We start from the raw sequence: 13948 nt of genomic DNA, 5'->3' as shown, positions 1-13948 counted from the left end.
TAGGGAAACTTTGTGTATATAGGCCTAAATCTCACACTAACACTTTATTTGTGGGAATGAGTGAATGTAGGCATGTGTTTTTGTGTCGGAGTATTGGACATTTATGTTGAATGGACAGGATCCACCGATTCATGGGATATATTATATCTGTGGTCCTAATGCTTATTACCGTCTTCCAAGAGGAGGGTGTGGTACATGCTATTTGGGGATAGTTTTACCAAAGATTTGACAACTTGATGACTTAAAGAAATTTCCGAAAGTGACTAAGTTACATCATGTTAGGCAAAGGAGAGAATCTACTTCTGGTGTAGTGGGAGATATCTTTGGAGCAATAATTCCATCAGAGGGAGTTATTCTGAATTCAATAAAGATTCGAAAGTTGTCTACTATTGTGGATAACATGCTGACAAATTTTTCAGGAGCCATACTCCTAATAGATGCTGAATTAGCTGCTGAAAGAGAATGGGCCAGATGTATCAAGCAATTTTGCATTCGTAAACGGTGCAAATCGCAAAATTCGGCCATTTGCGAATGCAAAAATGTCTTTCAAGATGTAGTAAAGGCATTCGCTGTGCAATTTTAAGGAATCGCAAAAATAGAGATTCCTTAAAATTGAGACCCCGTTCAGAGAATCGCAAATTGCCATTCTCTAAATAGGAAATCGCAAATAGGGAATTCCTATTTGCGATTTCCAAAGCACATGTATCAAGCATTTCCTAAATGCGAATTGGACCTTTAGGAAATGCAATTACCACCAAATCCAATTTGGTGGTAAGCATGCGCAATTTTTTAAAATGCATTATAAGTGCATTTTTAAAAATGAAATGTAGCGCACACATGCCCCTAGGGCATGTGTGTGCTTCACATGTCCCTAGGGCATGTGTGTGCTTCACATGTCTGCGAATATTATTTTGGAGTGCATCAGAGGGGGCCTTAGGCCCCCAGCACCCTGGGGTTTGCAGCACCTAATTTGCAAATTCCTAACTGGAATTTGCAAATTGGGAAATGCAAAACCATTCGCACCTATGGGCCTACATGCCCATAGGGATGAATGCAGTCCCATTCCCTAATTGCGATTCGGTAATAGCGATTGCGAATTTAAAGAAATCGTTATTAGCGACTCGCAAATTTCATACATCCCATTTTGCATTTCTTAAATACGGATTTCTTAAAATTTGCTATTTAAGAAATTCAAATCGGGAGCTTGGTACATCTGGCCCTATGACTCTTCAGAACCGCCTTGCATTAGACATTCTTTTAGCAAAGGTTGGCAGAGTTTGAAAGATGATTAATTCTAGGCATTGCTGTTCATTCATTCCTGGCAATAGTAAATAAATTAGAAGCCTAATTACTAATCTGACTAATGAGAGTGCTGCCTTGAAAGAATTGAAGGAGCCAGGTGTTTGGGAGAAAGTTGGCAAAAGATTTGCTTCAGTGGGAAATTGGCTCTATAATATTGAGAAAGGGATTTTATTGAAAATAATACAAAGGATATTGTTTGTTGTAGTTTGCCTAATCGGAATATGAGGAATATGTAAATTGTGTAGAAGGATCAAATTAAGGAAGACAAGGAATAATCAGAGGAGGGAAGAAAAGAAAAGGGAAAAATTGTTTAGGGAAAATTCAAAAAGGTAACAAAGATAAGAAGTGGTTGAAATGACAGAATGTTAGCTGATGCAAACATGTGTGGGAGAAAGTTTGGTATAATGACACATTTAGTCATCAGAGGAGGGATTGCTGACGCAGACTTTCTAATAAAAATTATTAATGAATCCTCATGTATTTTGAGTGATGGATTTGCGTAGAAAATGTATTAATCTAGAGGAAAATAATGCACGCATTTGAAGGTGTGACCATGTGAGTGGCTGTCAAAGTTCACAAAGTGTACTTATTAATGGCTTATTATTATGAAATGTTGAGCTTATGTTTGATTAATGCAGTAATACATCATATTAAGGGTTATGTATTATGTATTAGCTTTATTAATCATAAGTCTTAACTTAGTGGAGGGCTTGGCCTAGTTGCACGGCTTCATGTCAAACGGTATTTCTTAGGCATTAAATAAAATGTCTACTTAGAGAATTAAATTGTGATTTTCCATTGCGCTGACCAAATGTGCTTGTAGCTAAAATTCCTTCTAATGAGAACTGCTTGGTAGAAGATGCTGTTCTTACTAATGAAATATTGTAAATGTCATGTATGGAAGACTGACTTTCCCAGGAGAAAACAATGAAGACACTGACTGGAGTAGAAGCTGCAACAATATTGTTCCCTGATGAGCCGGATGATGAGAACAGTACAGAAGGAGCCAATCATCGATGTGTGAACTGTGTACTAGTAAAAATGTAGATTTTAAGTTTTAGTTTTATTGGACAAAGGCCCTCATTATGACATTGGTGGCAAATTCAGCCTACCGCCATGGCGACGGCCACCAACATACCGTCGCAGTGGCTACCAGCTGCCCTCCCGCATTATGACCCTCGACGGAATTCCGCCACACCAGTAAAACACCGCCTAGCGTATCATGAGCCATGATACGGCCTGGCGGTGTTTTGCTGGCAGACGCTGCTGCTGACAGCAGAGCTGCGTCCCGTCTCCTGCCAGAGAACCCAGGGAAGTTGGGTTCTCTGACAGGAGAGGGGTGTGGGGGGTGGGAGATGGTATGTGCGTGTGTGAGGGTGTTGTGTGTGTGTGTGGGGGGGGTGTGTGTCTGTTTTTGTATGCGTGCATGCGAGTGTGAGTCACGTTGAATGTGTGCGGGAATGACTGAATGTGAGTGTACTTGCATGTTGTGTGTTGTGAAAGCGTGTGTGCGACAATGTATGTTGGTGAGTGTGTTGTGGTTGTGTATGAGTGCATGTGTGGGTGGATTTGGGTATGTGTGTGTGTATGATTGTGTATGTGCGCGCGTGTGGGTGTGTAAATGTGAGGGGGCAGGAGAGTGGGGGTGGGGGAAGACTCTGGGGAGGGGGAGGGGTGGTGAGACCCCTATCAGTGCCAGGGAAGGAATTCCCTGGCACTGATAGTGCCTACCGGCATGGTTTTCGTGAAGTTACACTTGCCATGAAAACCATGGTGGTAGGCGGGGTAATAATCCTGAGGGTAGGATTGTGACGGCTGCCGGGCTGGAGACCGGAGTGGTACATTGGCGGTTTGGCTTCAGCCAAACCGCCAATGTCATAATTTGGGAAAAGGTACCACCAGCCTGTTGGCAGTACCTTTCTCGAAATTACGCCGACAGCTAGGGTCGTAACGAGGGCCAAAGTGTGAACATGCGATCCCTTGACCAATAGGGACTTGGGAAGTAGTTGTAGGGCATCTAACTCAGCTGGACAGCACCATGAGGAGATGTGCCAACATTCCCATTCTTCTTTGAGAGTTTACCTCTATTCTTTCAAACTGCTTAAAGACTTTGCCTTTTCTGAACTTTTGCCTTGCTGACCAGACTCAGGTCCTGATGACGAAGACTGTCACAGATTGCTGAACCAAACTGAGGATAGGTATATTAACAATGATATTGTTTGCTATGTCTCTTTGATTTTGTTTCTAGGTACCAACCGTGCTATATTGATAAAGGCACAGTTAGATGTTTTTCCAAATTTGTGCTGACTAAATGTTTATCATTTGATTTTGAGATTATCTCAAGTGACATTAGCATTGTTAATAACGGGAAATAAATATTCTAACTTTTACATAAAAGTGTGGTTATTCATGACTGCAAGGTCAGTTACTGACTCCTATTGGTTATTAATGTTATTGATTGTTACTGCTTATTAATCTGCATGCACTGGATTTATGGTGGGAACATCTTAAGGGCAGTTCAAAGGTTCATCGGCCTATTCACGTCCCCTTGTAAGTTTACTTATTAAGGTCAGACGCACCAACATGGTCGAACACAGACAGCAACACCCACTGCATGCCCCTTTCACGCTAAGTGATGCGTGTTAGGTGCCTCTATTTACAAGGCTGCCTTAAACCACAAAAAGTGGCTTAATGCCACCTTGTAAATATGGTACAGGGCATTGCGCCACTGGAGCATCGCTATAAGTAACGCTACAGTGGCGCAAGGGCATCATAAATGAGCCCCTTACATTGTTGTCTCTCTGATATGATATAAACAACTACTATTTAGACCGAACTCCAGTCCAATAGTCTGGAATGCAGCTTAAGTATTCAAGCTACACAGTTTATGTAAGATCCTTCCTTCAATAGTGTTTAAGAATGACCAAATCTTTTGAGCAGCTGTAATTGCCATTGCGACATAACATTAGCAGATCGGCAATGTCTTCATCCATGAGCATTGAAAAAGCTTCTAGGGCTGTTAGGATGTGAGGATTTCTTTTCAGCCAGGTGCTGCATATGTTCCTTTTCTTTTAGGTTAGCAGAGAATATTTTTATTAAATATACATAGGAATTTTACAGTTTCCAATCTTTCCTTTCCAATTTTCAAGATGTCAAATATATTTAATCTTTTTTGCTAACTTTTCCCCTCTAAATTTAAATTTTAATTTTTGATATATTTACCTTCAGAAAGTGTCATTCAGCATAACAATGTAGACTATACAGGCATTTTGGAGGCCTATGGTGGTAAATATAACATTACCACGTCTCTCCAAAGTAGACTAGATCATTTCTGGTCACCTACTCTTGGGGCATTTGCCTCTGAAATAGAAAGGTCTAACAGCAAATCATAAATATAAAGACAGAACATCAGAGGTACCAATAGGCAACCTTACTTCAAACTGTTATTAGTTGAAGGTTTTGATGGTATGCCAAGGTCACCTAACAATAAGGCATGGCATCACATGGATGTATGCAGCACTATAATCGTAGAAGCATGAGAGGCATTTCCAAAGTTTGGAGGATTTTTCCACTAAATTGGTCTATTGGCTCGACCAAAAGCAGTGGCAAAATCAATGAAAGCCACATAAACAAACTGACCTCTAGTCATCACATATCTTTCCTTAAATGCTTGAAGTAGAGCAATGTTCTCTAAGTTTCGCCAATCTGCACTAAACCAAGCTTGTTCTCAAGGCAGCTTAGCATTATGCAACACTCGGTCTTGTAGATGTTCTAATAGACTTTTTTCAAAGATTTTCCCCACTGAGTCTAATAGAGCTATTTCTCTATAATTATTTGGAAGATTTTGCCACCCCTTTTATATATTGGGAGTAGAATGTTACTTGGAACTTGTAATTTCTGGATAAAAATTCTGGACCAAAATAATATGTTTTTAATTACAATAATAGGAATTTCATCTGGTCCCATAGTAAATGACAGTCTCGCTGTGAGGATTAAGGGCCAGATGTATCAAGGAGGCCTTTTGCAAGTCGGAAATAGCGATTTTTAAGAAACGCTATTTCTGATTCACAAAATGCAATGTATCACATCTGCGAATCGGTAATAGCGATTTCTTAAAAATCGCAAATGCTATTACCGAATTGCAAGTTGCGATACCGGCCCCATTCGCACCTATGAGCCTGTAGGCCCATATCTGCAAATTTTTTGCATTTCCAAAATTGCGATTTCTTAACCAGAAATTTCAATTTTGGAAATGCAAAACCCCAGGGTGCTGAGGGCATAAGGCCCCCTTTGCTGCACCCAAAAATATTTTTTTGCAACATGTAAGGTGCACACATGCCAAAAGGGCATGTGTGCTTTACATGTAAATTTTAAAAATGCATTTTAAATGCATTTTTTAAATTTGCACATGGTTACCACCAGGTTAAACCTGGTGGTAAATAGCGATTCCTAAATGCCCAAATCGCATTTAGGAATTGCTTCTTACATGTGCTTAGAAATCGCAAATAAGGAATCCTTATTTGCGATTTCTTATTTAGGGAGTCGCAATTTGCGACTCGCTAAACAGGGTCGCAATTTTAAGGAATCGCTATTTTAGCGATTCCTTAAAATTGCGTTCAGAATGCCTTTCATACATTCTGAAATGTTTTTTTGCATTCGCACCGTTTGCGAATGCAAAAAGCTTTCATACATCTGGCCTAAGGTTCTTTATCTGACTAACTGATGGAAATCCGTACTCATATTTCAATTAATTGGAAGCTGGTTCCACTAACCTAGTGTAAACTGATCTGCTGCATTAGACGCATTTAAATGAAACAGATAACTAAGCCACGCCTTATCACTGATTGAGATTGGTTTTATTTCTACTTCCTCTAGTCTCAGCAATACTCTTCCAATATCTTCTTGTATTTAGGAAATGCTGCATCGCAGAGTTCAATCAACTGACGATCTGCTACTTACCTTTTTGTGGGCATGCTTTGTATTGTTCTTCTTTTCAGGATGTTTAGGATTTTACCTCTCATTGGGGAAAAATCAGGAATTGACGTCCCACTAGTCTATTTATTTCTTTAGTAAGGTTAAATTAAAAATGGAGCTCTTCTTAATTGGATTAAGCTTGGTAGCCTTCACCACCAGTGATGTTTCTCCCAAAAAGGACCTCATATATACAACTCTATAAACAGATTATCAGATTGCTCCGACATTTTATTTATAGCTATTTTTACATTTTCAATTGATTTCAAAATGTTACTTGTGTTCCCATACATTTTACCCTTCCACTTATTAAACCATAGCGTCTCTCCCTTTTTATTCCAGGGCTGTCTTTCTTCTAATAAGACATCAAAAACGAGAGAAACTTCTCTGTTGTCAATTACCTGTGGGACAAATAGAAGCCCAAAAATAGGATAAAAAGAGATTGGGCCAATACATGATCGGATCACCCTTTCTGCAAATCTACATAGTATATATACAGAGCATGACATGACTGTTAAAACTGAGGCCATGCTAGAAAAAAATTTGTGTCATGCTGTAAAGAAGGTCTAATCCATTTTCTTGGAATGGAAGAGTCACTAAGAATCTATGCTCCTTTGTAAAGGTTTAGGCCATAATAACACAGAAAGTCAGACAAGGTAAGGTTAAGATGGCCTGGTATGTAGCCATAAAAACAATTGAAGTGGAACGACAACAAAGGACCACGCACCAGTTGCTGCAACTGCCAGCAAACAACCCGCTAAAAACCTTGCGCACACAGAATGAAGTATGAAGATAACAATACCTTAATACACTTCTTCCATAGACAGCTGTGTCACTAGGCTGAACGACACAACTTGTTCTAAAACCGTAACGTTTGTGACTTCCACTCAGCCTCCGGAATTTAATCTTAATCCCTGCATCACTTTTTACCCCACAACTCGGCACAATCAACATTCTGCACCCCTGCGGACTCTTTCCCAGTCCATATGCTTGGGGGGAAGCCTCAATCAGTGCTCTGAAGCAGGCTGCTTCGGGACTGCCTACAAGTGTGTGCAGGGCGCTCAAGTGCGCTATATGTCTGGGAAAGCTGAAAAAGTATAAATCAGGCCCTTGGTTGCTCAGAAACCGCTATAAATAAGAAAGTGTAGCTCGGCTCACTTTTCTTCCTAAGGCAAAGGAGTCTGCCGGCTCTGGGGAGAGAGCTGCGAAGCTCCACAGTATCGAGACTAAGGAGGAGGACGATACCCTCCAGATTTCAAAGGCAGACTTACAGAGACTAATTAAACGAATGAGGATGATATTGATGTTTTCCCTAAAGAAAAATATATATTTGATGGAAAGCTTTCTGGCTTTCTCCCTCACATCAGAGAGGTACTGAGGTTCTAGAAAAAGTCTGAAGATGAGGATGTCTTTTGTCCTCAAAAGAGTGGGTTGATGACATTCTTCAGGACATAGGGCCTGGTTTAGAAGTCAATGGATGGGTTACTCCGTCACAATAGTGATGGATATCCTGTCCCCCAAAAAACTCAACCCATTGACGATAATGGAAGTTACATTTCGGCAGACGGGATATCCGTCACCGTTGGGCTGGAGAAACACGTCCGTCGAGTTCTAAATCAGGCCCATAGTCCCAAAAGAATGGAAGGATGTGGACAAACAAAAGATTCCTATATTCTTAAATAGAAGATACTTATTACAAGGTTTTGAGGAGAAATTCCCTCAGATTCCAAAGATCAATTTGAGTTTGTCTTCAATTCCTTCTTCTTCTTCTTCTTTATCTTCAGAGCAGTCAACTTCATCAGATCCCATAGACAGGAAGATTGAATGTTCTCTTAAATGTTCTTTTGCTGCTTAGAATTTTAGGGTCTAATCTAGTTCATATGTAGCACATGCATCCCAAGTCCTTCGCAGGGATTTCCAGAGGCTGTTTGATTGCCTCCAAGAAAATGCAGGTCTGACTACAATATTGGCCCATATGGAGATGCTTTCTCATTTTCTGTCAGATGTCACTTTTGACAGACATCGGCTTCAGTGGCTGGGGCTGTTATCTCAGAGAGATGTGCCTTTTTGCCAGGTAATTGGAGTCCTCTCAGAAGTCATTGCTGCAAAAACTTCAGTTTCCTGGATCCAAATGTTTCGGGGAAGAGCTCAGCGGTATGGCGGCAAAATCAGCTGAGTAAATATAATTTTAAAGCCTTTTAAACTCTTTCAAGGGGAGAAATCGTTTGTACATAAACAAGGTCAGCAGTGGCTGGAAGAAAGACGTATTTTCCCTTTCAAGGACGGGCTCATGGTCAGGGGGCTGCGTTTGCCAATAAATCCTGGCCTCAAGGCAGTAAGCGTCAGATTGAAACATTTTCTTCCTCAATGGAAGGCTCAGGTGACTGATCTTTGGGTGTTTTCGCATATTCAACAGGCACACAAAATACACTTTCAAGAACCCCTCCTCTCCCACTGTTCCAACCTACGCCTCTGTCAAATGACGCTGTGAAGGGGAATGCTATTCTAGTAGGTGTAGAAAAGAAGCTGTAAAAAATAAGTGATTATTCTTGTCCCACCTCGTCAGGAGCAAGAGCTTTTTTACTTCACTCTGTTTCTGGTGCTGAAACCTGATGGATCTTTGTGGCCAGTCCTCAATCTAAAGGTGTTGAAGAAGTGGGTTCTCTTGGCCTACTTCCGAATGGTCTCCTTAAAAATGATAATTCCATTGGTTTAAATGGAAAATGGTCTGTCGTCTCTGGATTTGGAATAGGCATACTTCCATGTGTCCATTCACCCCACCAGCCAACCTCTTCCCCAGGATTGTGTGCAGGGAAGACATTTCCAATTTCAAGCACTTCCTTTTAAATTGTTGACTCCTACAAGATCCTTCACAAAGGTATATCAAGTTGCTGCTCTTTCACAATTTAATGGATGTTCTATCTACCCCATCTAGATAAAAGGCTAATCTGTGCTTCCTCTATTTCTAAGGCTCAAGAGTCAGTTCTAGCATCCATGAAGCTTCTCCACACAATGGGATTGAAGTTGAACTTCCAAACACTTGCATTTTACTCCAGTCCATATTGTCCAGGGGTGGTCTTTGATACCCAGAAAGGGTCTGTGTTTCTAATCCAGAGCAGATTATGTCTGAACAATAGTTTCTTCAAACACATTGTCCGATCGCTCTGCATCAGCCAGTTCATGGTTGTGAGTACAGGGCCTGATGGCCTCAACAATGCCAGTGGTACAATGATCATGGTTCCACCTGAAGCCTTTAGTAAACACCTTCCAGGTCAACAGGATACTGCATCAATGGCTTACAAGGCTCCTCTTCCAGTATCACCAGAAGTGATTCAGGCTCTCAATGGTGGTTGCACACTCCAAATTTGGAGAGGGGTGTTCCCTTTTGGATGCGTCTTCTGTGTCTACTGACCACAGTTGCAATTTTGAGAGGATGGGTGACAACTCTTCTGGAATGGGTCTGTAAGGGACAATGGTCAGAGGAGGGCAGAGGTTGCTTGTCTATCTGGAGAGAACTGGCTGCAGTCTTTAAGGCAGACCAGTTTGTCAGTCTCAGTTGAAGGGGCAATGCCTCCTAGCCTCCTAGCCTGGGCAGACAATTAAGTAGCTTGCCCCTACTTAAAGTGTCCGCACTTGAATCCATCAATATTTATACCTGGGCGGAGGCTCATCCACCATTATCCCCGAAGGCAGTGTATATTCAAGGAGTTCTGAATTTTAAAGCAGATAGTCTAAGTCACAATCTGCTGCCTTGAGTCCTATTCACCTGGCAACTCCTCTGTTCTGCCAAATAAGCAGTCTCTTAGATATCCACGGATAGAACTGTTTGCGTTTCCCTGGAACTCACAACTCCCAGTAAATAGCACTGAGATAAATTGCCCCCACACCTGGGCAGTGGCTATCCGGTCAATACCTTGGCCACAGGATCTTCTATATGCCTACCCCAAATTCCGTTGCTTCCGAGGGTTGTTCAGAAGATTCAGGGGGAGGGTTTATCCATGATTCTGATGGCACCTTTTTGGCCCAGATGCCCATGGATTTCTCTTCTAATGGATCTATCCAGGAGTCGGTTTTTCAAGTTTCCAACAGTCCTGCCCCCTTGCAGTTTCTGGAGATATCCCCAAATGAGTTGCTCCACCTCAGTTTAGCTGCTTGGAGGTTGAAAAATTGAGTCTGTTTTCCTTGGTATGTTCTTCTGGGATGACAGAGCAGATTCAGCAATCTAGGAAGGATTCTGCAAGGGCCTCCTACAGAAAGCATTGACATTCTCTTTTTCATTGGTGTTCTTATAAATCCTTTGATCCTGTTCCTGTTGATCCTTTCCAGGTTTTTGATTTCTTGGGAGATGGTTTTCTGAATAAACTGTCTCCTGCAACTCTCTCAGCTCAGTGGGCTGCCTTTAAGTCATGTAGTGATGTCTGGGTGATTTGTTTGTTGTTAGTCCTTTGATCTAGAGTTTATTGAAGAGTTTTTGGGAGTATTAACAAAGGCAAAGGTGTCTGCATTTACTTTAAGTCGACGGATTCAGCAAACCATTTCTCAAGCCTATAAGTCAGTTGGATAGTCCCCTCATTCTTAGATTCAGGGTCATTCCACTAGGGCCTCCACTTCTTGGGCTCTCCTGTTTGATGCAGTATTCTGCATAGCGTCCTACGAGCGATCGGATTTCGTGTAGACAGTTCACTCATCGGAGCTCCCGTTTTCTGTTCTTTAACATCATGACAATTCCTGCAATGAACAAAAAATTTGATGAAAGTTCACCAAAGCAGCAATCCACGTCTGGTAACATTAATTCTTACTAAAAGGATCTTACAAAGAACAATACTCATCTGATTGAACTCTATGATAGAGGTTTATCAACTCAGCCATTGTGGAAATCGTCAACCTACAAGGAAAAGAGAGCTAATCATTATGTGAACTCGTTGTGAACTGGTTTTATAAGATGTTATTAAGACGTTATTAAGAGAAAGAAACAACACTAATCAAGAATAAGTTGAGCATGACTTTTTCTAGGAAAAATGTTAAGTAATTATTTAGACCTTGCATAGACATAGCTGGTTTTTAGCAAGGTTGTTTTTTTCAAATAACATGTTGTACTTACAATTGCAGAAGAACAGATATTGATGATTCTTTGAACCCTTTAGAAACCTTTATCAATGTGTGTCATTAAGACATTTATGTATGTGTAGTATAAATTATCTATTTCATCACATGTATTCTACTGCTTTAAGATAGTAGTTCTTGTGAGTCTTTTTTAGATATATTACGCAGTCTTAAGTCTAAGAAAGTCATGGGCATAAAGGAAGGACATTTATTTAGAGCGTGGTAAAGATCTGTGGTGGGCAGGGCCATCTCGCGTTGTTTTGACTGGGATAAGGGGGGACCTAATTCTGTGTAACGAAGTTTAATGGTAAGAAAGATTTTCCTTTGAGATTCCACCTTTTTCCATACTTAATATCCACAGAATTATTTTCTACCCTTATGACTTTGCACAGTTTACAATTTTTAGATACCCCTTTGACTTGCAATCTGTGTCCCTTTACCCTGACAATGTCTCCATGTCTCCAGGTACTACTTTGGTTTGCGTTATGCCAGGTTTCCTGTCATGATGCTTATTATACTTTCATGGTTGACCTCTATCATGCCAGCAACAGAACAACTATTATAACACTAATTCTGAGCCCTTTTCATAATTTACTATTTTGACTGCACCACACCAGATAGTAATCAACCCATGCCTTTCAACATCTTAACATAAAAGGAGTTTTTTAAGAGCAGTGTGAGGCACAGTTCTATAGGCTCTGGTCATGAATCAGCTCTTGTGCTTCATCCAAGTTAGATGACACTGCTCATGGAACACAGGCCCGTATTTATACTCCGTTTGCGCCGAATTAGCGTCGTTTTTTTCGACGCACATTCGGCGCAAAACTAACGCCATATTTATACTTTGGCGTTAGACGCGTCTTGCGCCAAAGTATGGGCAAAGAGCGTCATTTTTTAGCGTGAACGCCTTCCTTGCGTTAATGAGATGCAAGGAAGGCGTTCCCGTCTAAAAAAATGACGGCGACGCAAATGCGTCGTATTTATACTCCCGGGCAAAAATCACGCCCGGGAGTTGGCGGGTCAAAAAACCCCGCATTTGCGCCACTATTTAACGCCTGGGTCAGGGTAGGCGTTAAGGGGCCTGTGGGCTCAAAATGAGCCCACAGGTGCCCTCCCCTGCCCCCAGGGACCCCCCCTGCCACCCCTGCCCACCCCAGGAGGACACCCAAGGATGGAGGGACCCACCCCAGGGACATTCAGGTAAGTTCACGTAAGTATAATTTTTCATATTTTTCAATTTTTTTTGGGTGGCATAGGGGGGCCTTATTTGTGCCCCCCTACATGCCACTATGCCCAATGACCATGCCCAGGGGACATAAGTCCCCTGGGCATGGCCATTGGGCAAGGGGGCATGACTCCTGTCTTTACTAAGACAGGAGTCATTTAAATGGCGTCTGGGCGTCGAAAAAATGGCGCAAATCGGGTTAAGACGATTTTTTAGCGTCAACCCGACTTGCGCCATTTTAAGACGCCCTAGCGCCATTTTCCCCCTACGCCGGCGCTGCCTGGTCTACGTGGTTTTTTTCCACGCTCACCAGGCAGCGCCGGTCTGCTTGCGCCGGCTAACGCCATTCCATAAATACGGCGCCCGCATGGCGCTTCGGAATGGCGTTAGACGGCGCTAAATTTTTTGGCGCTAAACTGCGTTAGCGCAGTTTAGCGTCAAAAAGTATAAATATGGGCCCCAGTCTTTTAAAATCCGACTGACCATCACTGTTTTATGTACTTGCCGGCACTGCATCAAACCAAACACCCCTGAACAAGTATGTTCACATCGGATACCATGCCTGGCCAAAAAAATGTCTGCCTCAGTCTTTTTTTCTGTAAACGTTCTTCCTCTGTTCACCAAATAAGCTTTTCTAGTTAATTTATTTCTTAACACCAATGGAGGTGCCAATTTAAAAATCCAGCGAAGAAAACCATCTTCATCCGAAAGTTCCTCTCTGCTAATTCATTATTCGTGCAGATCATTCAGTAATATTATTTCCTTTGGTCCACCATTTTTTACATAACCCATGACATTACCTAACTCTTGGTCATCTTGCAGTCCGTCGGCGATCCATTCACCTTCAGGAATGCTTTTTCAGTGTTCTCGCCCACATCAACACGACTGATAATGCAATTATCTGGCTCGTCATCAACAACTTCCTTCTCTGCAGTCTGCATAATCATGTCTTTTACTTTGTGACATATATCAAATACTTATTCATTTATGAAACAGCTAAATGCATTAAATATGCGGAACTGTGGAATTCCTTTTCACCAGTTGTGATTTGAACTAATGGTTTATGGCCCAACTGAATTACAAATATATTACCCTTCATAAACTGTTTTAATTTTATTTCTGTCCAAGTACACACCAAGGTCTCTATTCAATAATGTACTGCTTAAAGGGTGTTTTAAAGTTCTTGAAGCGAATCCTGTGTTACTTGCCATACTCTCTTCCTGTTGACTTAAAACAGCAGCAATATCATAATCACTTGCGTCAATAATGATGCAAACGTGATTAGGATTAAGGGGCTGATTTAAGAGCCCCTAGCGCCTCCTTGCACCACTATAGCTTCATTTTTTA

This window comes from Pleurodeles waltl, chromosome 5, assembly GCF_031143425.1.
Source record: "Pleurodeles waltl isolate 20211129_DDA chromosome 5, aPleWal1.hap1.20221129, whole genome shotgun sequence".
Classification (NCBI taxonomy): domain Eukaryota; kingdom Metazoa; phylum Chordata; class Amphibia; order Caudata; family Salamandridae; genus Pleurodeles; species Pleurodeles waltl.
Note: the sequence above shows the minus strand (reverse complement) of the source record.